At 41.3% G+C, this 14,983-nt stretch overlaps 1 protein-coding gene and 1 long non-coding RNA gene across 3 annotated transcripts in view; one reads left to right on the forward strand and one right to left on the reverse strand.

Annotated features, from left to right (window-relative positions):
* The window catches only part of LOC126492996 (cytochrome P450 3A31-like), a 287,886-nt gene that overhangs the window by 206,608 nt on the left and 66,295 nt on the right, over positions 1-14,983 (reverse strand). The window lies entirely within an intron of this gene.
* Positions 1-14,983, forward strand: part of LOC126493002 (uncharacterized) — a 236,485-nt gene that overhangs the window by 17,588 nt on the left and 203,914 nt on the right. The window lies entirely within an intron of this gene.

A 14,983-nucleotide genomic window follows, 5' to 3' on the forward strand; every position in this document is an offset into this window, starting at 1 on the left:
CCTCCCCTTTCCCTCCCCCTCCCCCAATCAAGTCTCCCTCCCTTGTCAGCCCAAAGAGCAATCAGGGTTCCCTGCCCTGTGGGAAGTCCAAGGACCACCCACCTCCATCCAGGTCTCGTAAGGTGAGTATCCATGAAACTGCCTAGTCTCCCACGAAACCAATAGGTACAGTAGGATCAAAAACCCATTGCCATTGTTCTTGAGGTCTCAGTAGTCCTCATCGTCCACTATGTTCAGCGAGACCAGTTTTAACCCAGGCTTTTTCAGACACAAGCCAGCTGGCCTTGGTGAGTTCCCGATAGAACATCCCCATTGTCTCAGTGTGTGGGTGCACCCCTCGCGGTCCTGAGTTCCTTGCTTGTGCTCACTCTCCTTCTGCTCCTATTTCTTTCACCTGTTTGATTGCCTTTTCCTGGTTTTCTTTAAGTGATATGTTGTTTTCTTCCAAGTTTTTGGTTGTCTTTTCCTCTATTTCTTTAAGGGAAATTTTTATTTCCTCTTTAAGGGCCTTAATCATCTTTATACAGTTAGTTTTAAGGTTGTTTTCTTCTGCTTCATCTGTATTGGGATGTTCAGGTCTTGCAGTTGTAGGACCACTAGTTTCTGATGGTACTGTATTGTGTGTTTTACCCTTTTATCTATCCATCTCTTCTTCCAATCAGAATGGGTGGAATCCATCTTGGGGAGGGTCCCTTTTCCTCCAATTTGTGTAGTTGGGGGCTGTGGCTCCATCGATCACTCCTTCAGGTGTGGGCAGGGGAGAGCCTTCCTTGATCATTCCTCCAGATGTCTATAAGCCTAAGGCTCAAATCGTGGTTCCTCCTGGTGTTGGCAGGGCTGAGGCTGAGGCTTTTGTGTTCAAATAATTTTGGGGGGCCTCTTCTGACATCACAGCCCACCACACAGCTGCACATGCTTCTCCACCCAGCGGTCTGACCAGGCCTGCTCGCTGTGCTCCTGCCCATGCTTTTCCTTCTGGCAGCTTGGCCTGACCTGCCTACCATGGTGCTGCTTCTCCTTCTGGTGGCCTGATAGCTTATGGAGGGTTAGATCAGTAGACACTGAACAATTAGTTCAGCTACATCCTCTGCTTTCTCTTCTGTCAGAACCAGAGTATCATGTGTGCTGTTGAGGTCCTTTAATCTCAGTGCTCAATTCTGATATTCCAAAGACAGAGGCAGGAGGATCTCTGTGAGTTCCAGGCCAGCATGGTCTACCTAATGAGTTCCAAGACTACATAGAGAGACCCTTCAACACCCCCACACTCCACAAAATAAGAGGTTCCATCTCTTGATTCTGCCCATAGAATGATGGGGTTTTCTGGTTGAAAAAAGTCCTTGATTTCTTAGTGTTAAAGGGATTTGTAACAGTTAAACAAACACAGTAAGAGCCAAGCAACGATGGGTCACCAAACACGGAAGCAAGGAAGAGATTCATTAAGGACAAATACGCTTTACATGCTCATGAAAGCTATTTTTCTCAGTTGTCATTCCCTTGGAGTCAAGTTTTTTTTTTTTTTAATATTTGGGGTCTTCAGATAAAACTCAGGCCTTCATGCTTATAATGTAGGTATTCTGAATGAACTACTCCCCAGCTCCTGCATTATAGAATCATTTTTTTAAAGCAAAAGATACAGTCCATCCCAAGTCAGCGGCCCCAAACTTCAACAGATTTCACAAAAGAAGTTATTTGGCTCATAGAATAGATTAAAAAATGAGCAAGCATATTCTTTCTGCATATAGATGGTCCAAGTTAAGAACACCAAACTGTATGTGACTTATTGGGAAAGCACGCTGACCTGAGTTTCCTCACAAGGCTGGAAGGAGAAGTTCTGCAGGACTCTGACAAGAGCGACTTTTATGCTCATGAGAGCAAACCTAGTGCCAAGGCTTTCCTGGGTCCACTCCCAAAGGGCTGGTTTGTGTATTGATCGATGCTGTCCTGGTTCTTATTGCTGAATCTGGTCCCACAGGAGTAGATAAAGACAAGTTAACAAAGCATAAAATTCATAGCAGTCCCTTGTTTGATATTTCTTACGTCCCCACAGCAGTAGTAGGCAGGATGCTTGCCTGGGCTGCTTGTGGAAATTCTGCTAGGGCTTTTAAATGTTAATTTTGAGTTTATTAGTCATATAGAAAACACTAGTCTCCTCTTACTTTCCTGCCTCTGTGTGTGTGTGTGTGTGTGTGTGTGTGTGTGTGTGTACCGGCATGCACATGCAAGTCTTTTACAAGAAGTCACAGATTATGTGTGCTTACAATGGCAATGTCATGTTTTTTTTTTTTTTGGTATTCATTTTTCATTGGCAGTCTTCTCCTGAGCATGGACCATAGACCCTGAACTGGTTTGATACACCCAGTGACATTCCATTGTAGAAAACTGATTTTTCCTTTACCAACAGTTATCATTAAAAATAACTTTTTGGTTATGGGTGTGACTTTGTGCCCAATTCTCCATCTCTGTGCTGGGACATTTTCTGGCCAGATCCTGTGCAGGGGTTGTACATGGTGTCCTAGTCTCCCTGAGTTTGTATATTTGTATCAGCTCTCCTGCATCTGGAAAATGCTCTCATCCATCACCTCGGGCTCTTGCAGACGTTCCATTTAGCTTTGTTGGTCCAGTATACTGTGTTGTCATCCAAGAGTAAATATTTTACTTGAAAAATTTAGGATTTATTATCTGAATGTTTTTCTTTGTACCAAAATGCTAAAATACCCATGGGCTAAATGGAAAAGAAAAATTACAAGAGTGTTAAAAATAGACTGGAGAGGGAGGGGGAGAGGAGAGGGGGAGGGGGAGAAGGGTGGGAGGAGGGGGAGAAGGGTGGGGGGAGGAGGAGAAGGGTGGCAGGAGGGGGAGAAGGGTGGGAGGAGGGGGAGGGAAATGGGAGGCTGGGAGGAGGCAGAAACTTTTTTTCCTTTTCTCAATAAAAAAAAGTAAAAAAAAATAGTGCAATGGTCATGTTTTGTCCAGAAGACATTGTATAGCACATCTGCACATGCTCTAGCCATTACAGTCTGTCTTCCTAATCTTCTGTGATATTTCCTAGGCATTAGAGTGATATTCTGTAGAAATTTTAGGCTACAGACCTCTCCCTACCTCTTTACCATGGAGAAACTTACAGTCATTCTGAGATGGCGTCAAAGGTGTTCAAAAAAACATTTATTTATTTTTGAGATAGCATCTCACTATGTAGTCATGGCTGGTCTGACACCTGAAACTCTCTATGTAGATCAGGCTGGCCTCAAACTCAGAGATCCACCTTCCTCTGTTTCATAAGTGCTGGGATTGAAGGTGTGCACCACTACACCCAGTTTAAGAAAATCTATCTTTAAATAAGAAAAGTGCATTTAGCCTAGTGACATATTCATTTTTCTGACACACAAAAATGAGGTCAATAACAGAAAAGTGAGTTCTTCCTCAAATAACACTTCTGCTGGTGCTCATTAAGCTCAGCGGATAGCACACCTGCTATTATTGGAAGCTTGTTTTCCCTTTGCCCTGCATAATTCTCTCCTCTCAATTCTTTTTTCTTTGACTACTTTTCCAGTCTTTCTTTTCTTCTTGCTAGCTCCCTTTTCTCTTTCCCAACCCTCCTTTGCTTCATTCATTTCCTTCTCTATTTCTTCCTTCCTTCTTCCTACCAGAGGAAAAATTCAGAGGCAGATATAGGGTTCAATCTGAAAGTCAGAAAAGCAAAACAGTCAGTCACTGGCTCTTACTTCTACCTCAGTCTGAAGTGGCGATTCTGCCTCCAGGAATCTCAGAATGAGACTGTCTGAAAATTGTCTCCCCCAGTTTTATATTCCTTTTTAGGTCTGGGATTAAAGGTGTGTAACATGATTTCTATGGCAAACTAGTGAGGCCACTGGGATTAAAAGTTGTTAGACCCCAGCTCTGGGATGCTAACTCCTCAGGAGGGTCACTCCAAGGAACCACTCACCAGTCCAGTTGATGCAAAAGCAAGAGGAAGTTTATTCTCGTTTGCACAAATGGGCTCCTCAGCCGTGCCAGAGAGAGAAGCCCCGACTAGCTATTACAGGCTGCTTTTAAAAGAAAAAACTACATATTCAGGGAGGGGGTACCGTGGGTTGTCAGGGAGGGGGTACCGTGGGTTGTTTGTCAAACACAGCGACTGGCTCATTTTAAGGGCCTCATTTTAAGGGCCTCATTTTAAGGGCATTTACTATGATTGGTTATGTCAAAGGCAGAATGGGTGGTTGCTGGGTCACAGGGAAGACAGGGAAGCACCTTCAGGCTGTTGGAAAACACCTAACGTTCTAGTCAACAGGTAGGGTGGGGTCACAAAACATGTTTTCTCTCCATTACCTGGTCTGTAAGGCTGACCAATGAGGTTTTACTCTCTGGTCTTCAGGCAAGCTTTATTTATTAAAATACAAATGAAATATCACACCTACCTCCCTATACCTTCCTTCCTTCTCTCCCTCCCTCCCTCCCTCCCTCCCTCCCTCCCTCCCTCCCTCCCCCCCTTCCTTTCTTCCTTTCTTCCTTTCTCTCTTTCTCTTTATTCCCTTCAATCTCTCCCTTCCTCCTATCCCTTCTTTTCTTCTTCTGCTTCTGTTTTTCTCCTTTTTTGCTTCTTCCTACCTTTCTTCCTTACTTAATGAGTATTTAAATCAGATATCTTACAACATATACAGTAACTTTAGTGCAATATCATCAAAGTTTTTCTTTATATGTGTCCCTGGGCATAAAATTCTGGAAGAGTAGGCACATTTTATTTAAACTTGATATCATTTAAATATTTAATGATGTGGGAAGTCCTTCTGTTATATGTGTTGATTTTATTGGTTCATGAATAAAGAAACTGTCTTGGGCCTGCACAGAGAATAATAGAGGTAGGCAGGGAAAACTAAACTGAATGCTGAGAGAAAGGAGGCAGAGTCAGAGAGAGGCCATGGAGCCACCACCGGAGACAGACACACTGGAACCTTGCTGGTAGGTCATGAATCTCGTTGTAAAATATAAAATAATGGAAATGGGTTAATTTAATATGTAAGAGCTTGCTAAGAATGTGCAATAGTGATTGGCCTAGCAGTGATTTAATTAATACATTTTCGGTATGGTTATTTCAGGAGTCTGGGCAGCCAGGAAATGAGCAGGCAACCTCCAACAACAATTTAAGAGAATAATGATTTTAGGAGGGTGACAATTGTAATGTGGTCATGTATTCCAAACTGTAATTTATATTTTGAAAGAAATTCTGAAGTACTTATGGGTTGTATATTATACATACACACATACATACATATATACATACACCATGTGACAAGAGAGAGAGAGTTGTGGATGATGTGTGTGGAACAGCTGACATGGGTGAATGGTTACTAAGCACATAGAGATCCATTTAGAATCCTGTGTATATAATTTCTATGTATTACACTTGGACAACTGTCAAATATTCTCTCTAGTAGACTTATATTTTAATATAAATATTTGGATTTTTATCAGTGTTTTTAGTAGTCCTTTTACAAAGAAGGCATGCGTTATATGTTTTACTATCAAAAAAATCCATCATAAATATAATCAATGGTTTGTATTTTTATAGTTCCAAGACAACAGGAAGTGGAATTACTGAGACTGGAGGGATCACAGAAGTCATCTGGAATGGATCAACCCCTCTTGAAGCTCTCAGTAAATATTATGGTGGCAGCAGGTATGCTACAACCAGTAAGGCATGCATTCTGGCGGAAGAAAATCCAGTTAGGGATCCATATATATCTAGTTCATAACTCCTCTGATTTTAAACCTCAGTGCTAAGATCTCTATTCTCTGCTTTGATTACCAACAGGAGATCAAGAAAATAGTACTTTTATACTTAAAACTATGACTGAAGCCTGACCTTGATTCAAAATTTCCAGAAGATTCCACTTAAGGCATCTCCAAAGAAGGAGGCTTCTAGACAAGCAGGTGACTTGGACTTAGAAGAGTCACTAAGTATAAGGGAGCTGGCTAGGCTGACAGCTAGAGACAGGAGTGTTCTAAACATAATGGAGGAGGGACTCCAGACCCACAGTGATACCATTACAGCCATAATAGAAGATCCAGGAGGCCGTGTCTGGTCAAGTGGGAGATGCAGATGTTCTCTAAAGGTGATGGGGACAGCTAATGGGAATGACAATGAAAAGGAAAGCCTGAGATGAATGAAAAGTATATTATAAAACATAAGATAGTGCTGAGAAAATAATGGCAGATGATATACTTTCTTGAAAGTTTACATAGACAGAAAAACAGTCAGATAGAGAGACAGAGAGAGAAAGAGAGACATACAGATGGACTGTTGTTTCTACAAGCATATCTTTAACACCAAGAGACAACGTATCATGCTTGAATTTGTAGTTTCTCTTTCCTGTATCTTTGAACCTTTCATGGTAGAACTCCTCAGGCTCTGGCCATCACTTTGGGTCTTTGTGAAGAGCGAAGGTTGGTGTCCTCACCCCAGTCCTTTTAGGAATGAACACCCCATTGATTTCAACATTTGCCTTACAGACCCTCTCAAGTCTTCCACAAGAAGCAAATCCTTCTCATGAAGAGGAACCTTGGCCACCTATCCACACATACAGTCCCCTTCTCGTCCCAATCTTCTAGCCCAACAAAATTTCCTTAGCTTGTATTACCTGAATAAGGATGTGAACCCTTCTTCAGTTTCCCATAACACTGTAACTCCTGTTGAAGAGGCTTCTGACTTCAGATTCCTTTGGCTTGACATCTGTTTTCTAATGCAAACCCTTTTGGGTACCTACCGTGTAACTCCTGAAGAACTAAGGAAAATGCAAAACCAAAACACAAACCCAACTTAAAAAACATTTTGAAAATAGGCATAGAAAATGCAGCTCAGTTGGTAGAGTGTTTGTTTAGCATTCCCAAAATCCTGGGTTGGATCATTAGGAATGTATGGAATTTGACAAGGTGATATATGTCTGTGACCTCTGAACTCATGAGGATCAGAAAAAATTTATGGTCATATGGTACATAGTGAGTTTCAGCCTCAAAATTAACCCACCCAAACAAAACCAACCAACCAACCAACCAACCAGCCAGCCAATCCCCAAGAAGGACATATTAAGTCCAATGATATACCCAAAAATATTAAGATAAAACAACAGTGGGCTGTAGATAAAACTTCGTGTATTGTATTGAATAGGTATGGGGAGAGTGGATATCATTGTCTTGTTCCTGATTTTAGTGGAAATGCTTTGAGTTTCTTTCTGTTTAGGATGATGTTGGCTGTGGGCTTGCTGTAAATGGTCTTTATTATCTTGAGCTATGTCCCTTGTTATCACTAATATTTCCAGGACTTTTGTTTTGAAGGGATGTTGGAATTTTCTTCATATAATGAGATGATCAGTTTTTTTAGTCTGTTTATATGGTGGATTGTGTTCATAATGTTTATGTGTATTTAGCTATCTTTGAATTTCTGGAGTGATTTCAGTCATGGTGGGTAAATGATGAGCCGCATTTTTGATTTTCCAGTACAAAGTGGCCAGCCTTGAAACTCCATACAGATAAACAACAATAAATGACTCAGGAGGTTATATTTATGAATTTGTGTATGTTACAAGTATAATAAAAGAAAAAATGCTATTGACTTGAGTGTGGGAGGCTTGACAATCACAGGATGGTGACTAGGGCATTAGGGAGAGAAAAGGGAGGGGGAAAGTGATGCAAGTCTATTTAAATTAAAAACATTAAAAAAAAGGAAGACCATCATCTTTTTTTTTTTTTTTTTTTTTTTTGGATTTTCCAGTTTGGTGGTATGCAGAGTTTTTACAGTATTCTCTTTATTGCCTTTTTTATTTTTGGTTCTTTTTTTTTTTCTGAATTCTACCCTGAGTTTGATTGTTTCTTTCCAATTACTCTTTCTAGGTATTATTTTTTTTTCTTATTTTTCTAGAGCTTTCAAGTGAGTAATTAAGTTACTGATTCAAGAACACTCTAGTGTTTTAATGAGAGTACATAGTGCTATGAACTTGTTTCTTCAAAATTGCCTCCACCGTGTCCTCCAAGGGTGGTATGTTGTATTTCTACCTCACTGAAGTCTAAAGAGTTTTGAATTCCCTTCTTGATTTCTGTCTTGGCCTAACTTTCATCCAGGTGTGAATTGTTCAGCTTCCATGAGTTTGTATATTTTCTAAACATCTACCACAAATCAATTCTAAAAAGCTTGTGAATCACAGCATTAGGTATAGAGACAGCAACTATTTTATTTCTCAGTTGTTAGCATTAGACAGTTTTTTGTTGCTAAGAGACACGAGAAAAAGAAGCTCAAGGAAAGAAACATTTTGATTCTTTTTATCAGGATTTCTGTCCATAGTCATTTGGGTTTCTATTTACAACTGTGGTGAGTCAGGAATACATGGTAGAGCATAGCTGATCACCGTATGGCAGTCAGGAAGAGACACAAGGAGTTAGGGAAGAAAATATACCCTCAAGAACCTGGACCCTGTAACCTACTCTCTCCAACTTTAGAGATAGCATCTTCTAGTAAACAGATGTTCCAGAGAGAGGATGAAGGCATGCCATCTAAGTCTCCATTTTGTATCTCAGTTTTGGGTTGGGTTTTTGCCACATGAGAATCACATAAGAAGCAATCAGATAAATAATAATCCTTATTCAAGGCTGAAGACACCGAGGTGGTTAAGATATTTTCAGGATTTATGGGGATACAATAAGGAGCATGTTGCCAATGGCCAGGTTTGCATCATCCTGCTCCGCATCACTGGGGCACAGCCCAGAATTCCCTAGTCATATTGTACTAACTCTAAAGGAATTAGCTCTGTCTTACTGTTTGGACTTGTCCTTTTCTGTGAGTCACATTCTCCTCCTTTCATCTTGGATTCCAAGAACAGCAGGCATGGTGAACAATCATCTTTCGACTAGAGGTGAAACTGCCCCCGGGCAACAACTGCTTTCTTATTGCTGTCAATCATGTGTGGCCAATCTGGAGAAAACGTCTAAACAAGAAAACGTCTAAATAACTGCTTGACTGTGTGTGCTTCTTGCCTCCCATCTCTTCTTCCCCACTGTTGTTTCTTCTGAATATTGGTTTCTGGGCAACAGTACTGAGGATGGTTGGTGTCCTTTCTGCTTGTTCCTGGCATTCATATAATAAACATATTACTTTCATATTTCACTTTTCCATTCTTGTTTTCATGTCCCCAGACTTGAAATTTTAGGAACCCCTAAAGCCAGCCCTTCCTGGCAGAGGATGGCAGTAGCACAGTTAGTACCACATACTAAAGGCTCCCGTACTTCTTAGTCGTCTGTGAAACTATGGCTCCATCGGTGGTGGGCTGATCCACTGATGAGGTCAGAGCCCTCGTGGGCAATCACTTCCCAAAGGCTTTGTGTCTAAACTCTGTCACACTGAGACTCAAACTTTTGATATTTGAGTTCTTGAGGTTATTGTAGATCTCAGCGATAACACCCTGAAAATAGAAGAGGGGTTTTAAGAGTGAAAAGTGGCTGGTGGGAGCAAAGAGGATGTGGGCAGAAGGAGAATGGATTGATATGATCAAGTTTGCATATATTGTGATATCAGCAAACCTTATTAAGCTGTATAATTAAAGGAAACGACCGCGTTGTGGAGATGGCTTCGCAGTTAAAGCACTGCGCACAAGTGTGATGACTGGAATTGAGATCCTCAGAACTCATTTGGGTGTGGCAGGCCTCCTGTAATTCTAGCCACGAGATACCTAGAGTCAGCTGGCTGGTGAGACTAGCCGTATTGGCTTGCTCCAGGTTCAACTGACAGCTCCTGCTTCAATATATGAGGCAATGGTGGTTAGCTTTAGTTTTCAGTCTGGCGTAGTGTGAAAGGGAAAACCTCAGTTGGGGAGTTGCCAGATACTATTGACCTGTGGGTGCGTGCGTGCGTGTGTGTGTGTGTGTGTGTGTGTGTGTGTGTGTGTGTGTGTGATTGTCTTGATTATTAAATGATGCAGGGCTCATCCCACTGTGGGCAGCACCATTCTTAGGACATGTGGTCCCGGGCTGTATAAAGGTAATGAAGCATGGGTCTGCAAGCAAACCAATAAGCAACCCAGGAAGAAGCAGCCCTTCACAGTCCCTGCCTCTACTTTTCTGAGTGGCATCTTGCCCTGACTTTCTGTAAAGCTGGACTGTGATCTGGAAGTATAAGCTAAACAGTCTCCCCTGCCCCCTATGATGCTTTTGATCTGAGTTTTTAATTACAGCGTGAGAAGTCAAACTAGAGCAAGTGCAGAGTGAACAAAGAAGACTCGCAACACCAGCCTTGGCCTTCCACAGGCATGTGCACACATACACACAAACCTCCCTACCCTCAAGTGCAACTCTATACATACGGATGCACACACACGTGTGCATACACCACGTATAGACCTATTAAAGGAAAATTTTAACATTCAATAATTTATTTTACTTTTCTTCTTCTCTCATACAGTACATCCCAACTGCAGTTTCCCTCCCTTCACTCCTCCATGTAACCCTTCTTTCCAAACCTATTGCTCCTCCATTTCCCTTTAGAAAAGGGCAGGCCTCCTAGGGATATCAACTTAATAAAACATAAAAGATGCAATAAGACTAGACACAAACCCTCATATCAAGACTGGATGAGGAATCCCAGTAGGAGAAAAAATGTCCCAAGAGCAGGTGATAGAGTTGGAGATAACCCCTACTCGCACTGTTAGAAGTAGTACAAAACCCCTAAACTAAACAACTATAACATGTATGCAGAGGGCTTAGCACAGACCCACGCAGGCTCCTCGATTGCTGCTTTAGTCTCCATGAGTCCCTATGAGACTTGCTTAGTTGATTCTGTGAGAGATCTTATCTTAATAAAAAGCACTTTATAAATATGTGGGCAAAATCACGCGCGCGCACACACACCCCCACACACATTAAAAACAGGGGATTAATAGAGATTAATAGAGGGGATCAGCAGTTAAGAGCACTTGTTTCTTTTGCCAGAGCACTTGGGCTCTGTTTCTAGCCCCCATATGGTGGTTCACAACTGTCTGTAACTTAAAGTTGAGGGTATTCAACACTCATTCTAACCTCCATGGGCACCAAGTATGCACACACACAAAATAGATTTTAAAATGTAATAAAATTTAAAAGTGTGTACAAACAGTGGCAATAGAGGAAGACACATGTGTTCATAAGGGTGGGTGTTACTGCACACACACATACATATGCCACACACACACACACACACACACATGCACACAATCCAAAAGCTCCTGATAACCCTTAGGAGACAGACTTGATTTGAGTCAACGAACCCTTTTATTCATTCGTAATATAGCCCTGGGTATTAAATCTCCCTCTTTGTCCTGCATCTCTATTCATCTTCTTAATTATCACATGGGAATGGGTGGCTCAGCCTCTTCTTCTGGGATCCTTAGAGCCTAGGCTTTTGTAGTAAAACTTGGAACAGATCAATAAGTATGATTATATTTATTTCTGAGCTTAATGATTTCTTTACCGTTATCAAAGATCAAACTTTGACCTGTTAGGGACACAGAAAAAGATAATCAATTCAATATTGATAAGGCTGTATGTTTCTAATACCTGTGTGATTAATTCCAGCTCAATGTACTTTCATTATCAACTGTTCTTATCTGCAAGCAGGGCTGTGTTTAGCTGTTACTCAGCTGTGTCTTAGGCCTGACTGTGAGTCATCTGTCTACTCAGAGTACTCACAGCAGGAAGTGGGCACTCGAGAAATGCACTTCTGGTACACAGTGTCTATCTGCACATCTTCAGCTCAGTTCTCAGTGTACATGTTCCTTCACATGGGAAATTATTACCTTCCATGGACAAAGGTTCACAAAAGCCTCCCTCCATTTATTGGCTAAGACCTTACACTGTGAGTTAACCCTAATGCTGCCTGGGTTTTAACTCAAGGAATGACCAGACTGTCTCACCCTGTGACGGCCTGGTCACAAGGAATGATGACAGGTCTTTATGTGGATAGGACAGGGGAAAGTCATATTACATTTAGCTACAAGAACCTTTTAACTAAGTATGTTTTTCAGAGAAAAACATGATTAATTACAGATGGATTTTATATCTTGTGCATGATTGTGTGTCTGTTTGCTCTTTGTTGTGTTTACTTGTGTGTGTGTAACTGCACATTTGTGACCAAGGGTGAATATCGTGTCTTTCTCAATTGTTCTCTACCTCACTTTATCTATCTATCTATCTATCTATCTATCTATCTATCTATCTATCTATCATCTATCTATCATCTGTCTATCTATCTATCTATCTATCTATCTATCATCTATCTATCATCTATCTATCTATCTATCTATCTATCTATCTATCTATCTATCTATCATCATCATCATCATTATCTATCTATCTATCTATCTATCTATCTATCTATCTATCTATCTATCATCATCATCATCATTATCTATCTATCTATCTATCTATCTATCTATCTATCTATCTATCTATCATCTATCTATCTATCTATTAAATTTATTCATTTATTTTACATCCTGACCGTTTCCTCTCCCCCCTCTTCTCACATTCCCTCTCCCACCCTGCCCCACAATCCATTCATCCCCTGCTTCTGTTCAGAATGGGGCAGGCTTCTCATGACCACTTCACTTTTTGAGACAAGGTCTCTCACTGGATTTGGAGCTTGTTGATTTGGCTGCGTTGATTGGCCAGTAACCCCAAGGGATTCTTCCTGTCTTTGTGTTCTTTGTCTCCGATCACCGGTGTGACAGGCATGGTCTTTTCTTTTCTTTTCTTTTCTTTTCTTTTCTTTTCTTTTCTTTTCTTTTCCTCCCTCCCTCTTTCTTTCTTTCTTTCTTTCTTTCTTTCTTTCTTTCTTTCTTTCTTTCTTTCTTTCTTCCTTTCTTTCTATTTTGAGACGGGGCTTCTGTCTGTGTAACCCTGACTATCCTGGAACTTACTTTGTAGACAAGGCTGGCCTCAAACTCACAGAGATCCACCTGCCTCTGCCTCCCAAGTGCTGGAATTAAAGGCATGAGCCATTACCATCTGGCATAGGCACTGCTTTTTATGCGTGGATTTTAGGGGATCAAATTCAGATCCTCAAACTTATGTGGTGAGTACCACATACACTGAGTTTTTTCACGTAGCCTGGTTTTACATTTTAAAAGTGTAAAAAGAAGGGGAGCAGAGAAAAATGTAGAGCTCAAAAATTTTAAAAAAGTATAAAAAGTGTTTTAGATTTGGGTAAGGCATTAAGTTGTCAACAGTTAGGAATCATTAATTTCTTCCTGTTTTCATGTTTTCTGTGCTCTTTGGTTGGGAAGGAAGAAAGGGAGCTTCCACACAGTGTCCCTACACTGCCTTGACTTGACTCCTGGTTTGGCCCTGCCATGATCAGAATGAGTATTAGTTCTAGAAGACACATGCGCTGTGGGGGGATCACAGGCAAGAATCTGAACACCAACCAGATTGCTGGAGTTCCAGGCCTCCTGTGGTGAGAGCCGGAAACTGGATTTCAGTTTTCTGCAAGAACAGCAAACAGGCCCTGTGCGGTGGCCCATGTCTTTCATACCAGCACTTGAGATGTAGACTTAGGTGAATTTCTGTATGTTCAATGCCAGCCTGCTGGTCTACATAATGAGGTTGAGGCCAGCCTGGGATACATAGTGAAATGCTGTCTAAAATAAGTAAATAAATAAATACCCCCCCAAACCAAACAACAACAACAACAACCTCACTTCTATGAGTAATCCCCAAACAAGTTAGTTTGCCAAGTTGGACTTTAGTGTAATTGGTTGTTTTTTTTTCCATCTGTCTCCAGTTCCTTATCTGGGGTTCATAGCTGTTTGTGTTAATCTTTACAGGAAGAGATTGTCAAATAGCAAGGTGTGAGATCTTTGCCCTAAAACTCCCAAAGCAATCTTTGATGAGTGAGGTGCAGCCAGTATCTGAAATGGTCTCAAGCAGTTTTCCTACTGTCCAAGGACAACTTACTTGGCTTGCTTTTTTTGTTAGTGTAATAATTGTACAAAAATATAAGGGAGTTCAGTACAAAATTTTACTTAAGATCCTCTGATCATATTTCCTCTAAGTACTCAAGTTTGTTACCCTCCCATGGTCCCCTCTCTATTCCTTTATAACTATTATTTGTCTAGGCCTTTTGTTTGTTAGGGTCCATAGGAGAAATAGGGAAGTGGTTTAGAGCCCTTTTTGCTCTTACAGAGGACAGAGGACTGGGGTTTGGTGCCCAGCATACATGTTAGGTGGCTCACAACTGTTTGTAACTCCAGTTCTAGGGCATCTAGTGTACTCTTCTGGCCTCTGCAGGTACTCTCACCCATGGGTGTGCATGTCTACCCACCCCTAACATGACTGAAAATAAAGTAAAACCTAAAAAGATTCTTTATGCAATGTTTGTCTTTCTGAATCTGACTTATTTTGCTTTATGTTGAGATCTCTGGTTCCATCTACTTTCGTGACAATGATAGGATACAGGAGAGGATGTAGAAATAAACTTATACAGCTACACCTGATATAGGAGAAGAGCAGGGAAGGAGGTTCCAGAGGCATCAAGACTGGCATAAGGGAAAACCAATGGTAGAGGAAGGGTAGAAATGCCTCTCTCTTAGTAACTGTTCTACTACTGTGAAGAGACACCATGGCCAAGGCAACTTAGTCTCAGAGAGTGAGTCCATGATCATCATGGTGGGGAGCATGGCAACCATGGCACTGGAGCAGAGCTGAGAGTTTACATCCAATCCTCGTGGCAATGAGTAGATGGCTAACTGGGAATGGTGTTGGCTTTAGGAACCTCAAAGCCCACTCCAGTGACAAACCTCCTCCAACAATTCCACATCTTCTGTTTCTTCCCAAACAGTTCCACTAGCTGTGGAAGATTTCAAATATATGCGCCTACAGGGGCCACTTTCATTAAAAGCATAAAATTCTCTGACAATGGACTATGGGCTGCATGCAACAAAACAGAACATGTCTCTCTCTGTCTGTC

This window comes from Alexandromys fortis, unplaced genomic scaffold (assembly GCF_014885135.2).
Source record: "Alexandromys fortis isolate MF-2015 unplaced genomic scaffold, M_Fortis_MF-2015_v1.1 scaffold_306, whole genome shotgun sequence".
NCBI lineage: Eukaryota > Metazoa > Chordata > Mammalia > Rodentia > Cricetidae > Alexandromys > Alexandromys fortis.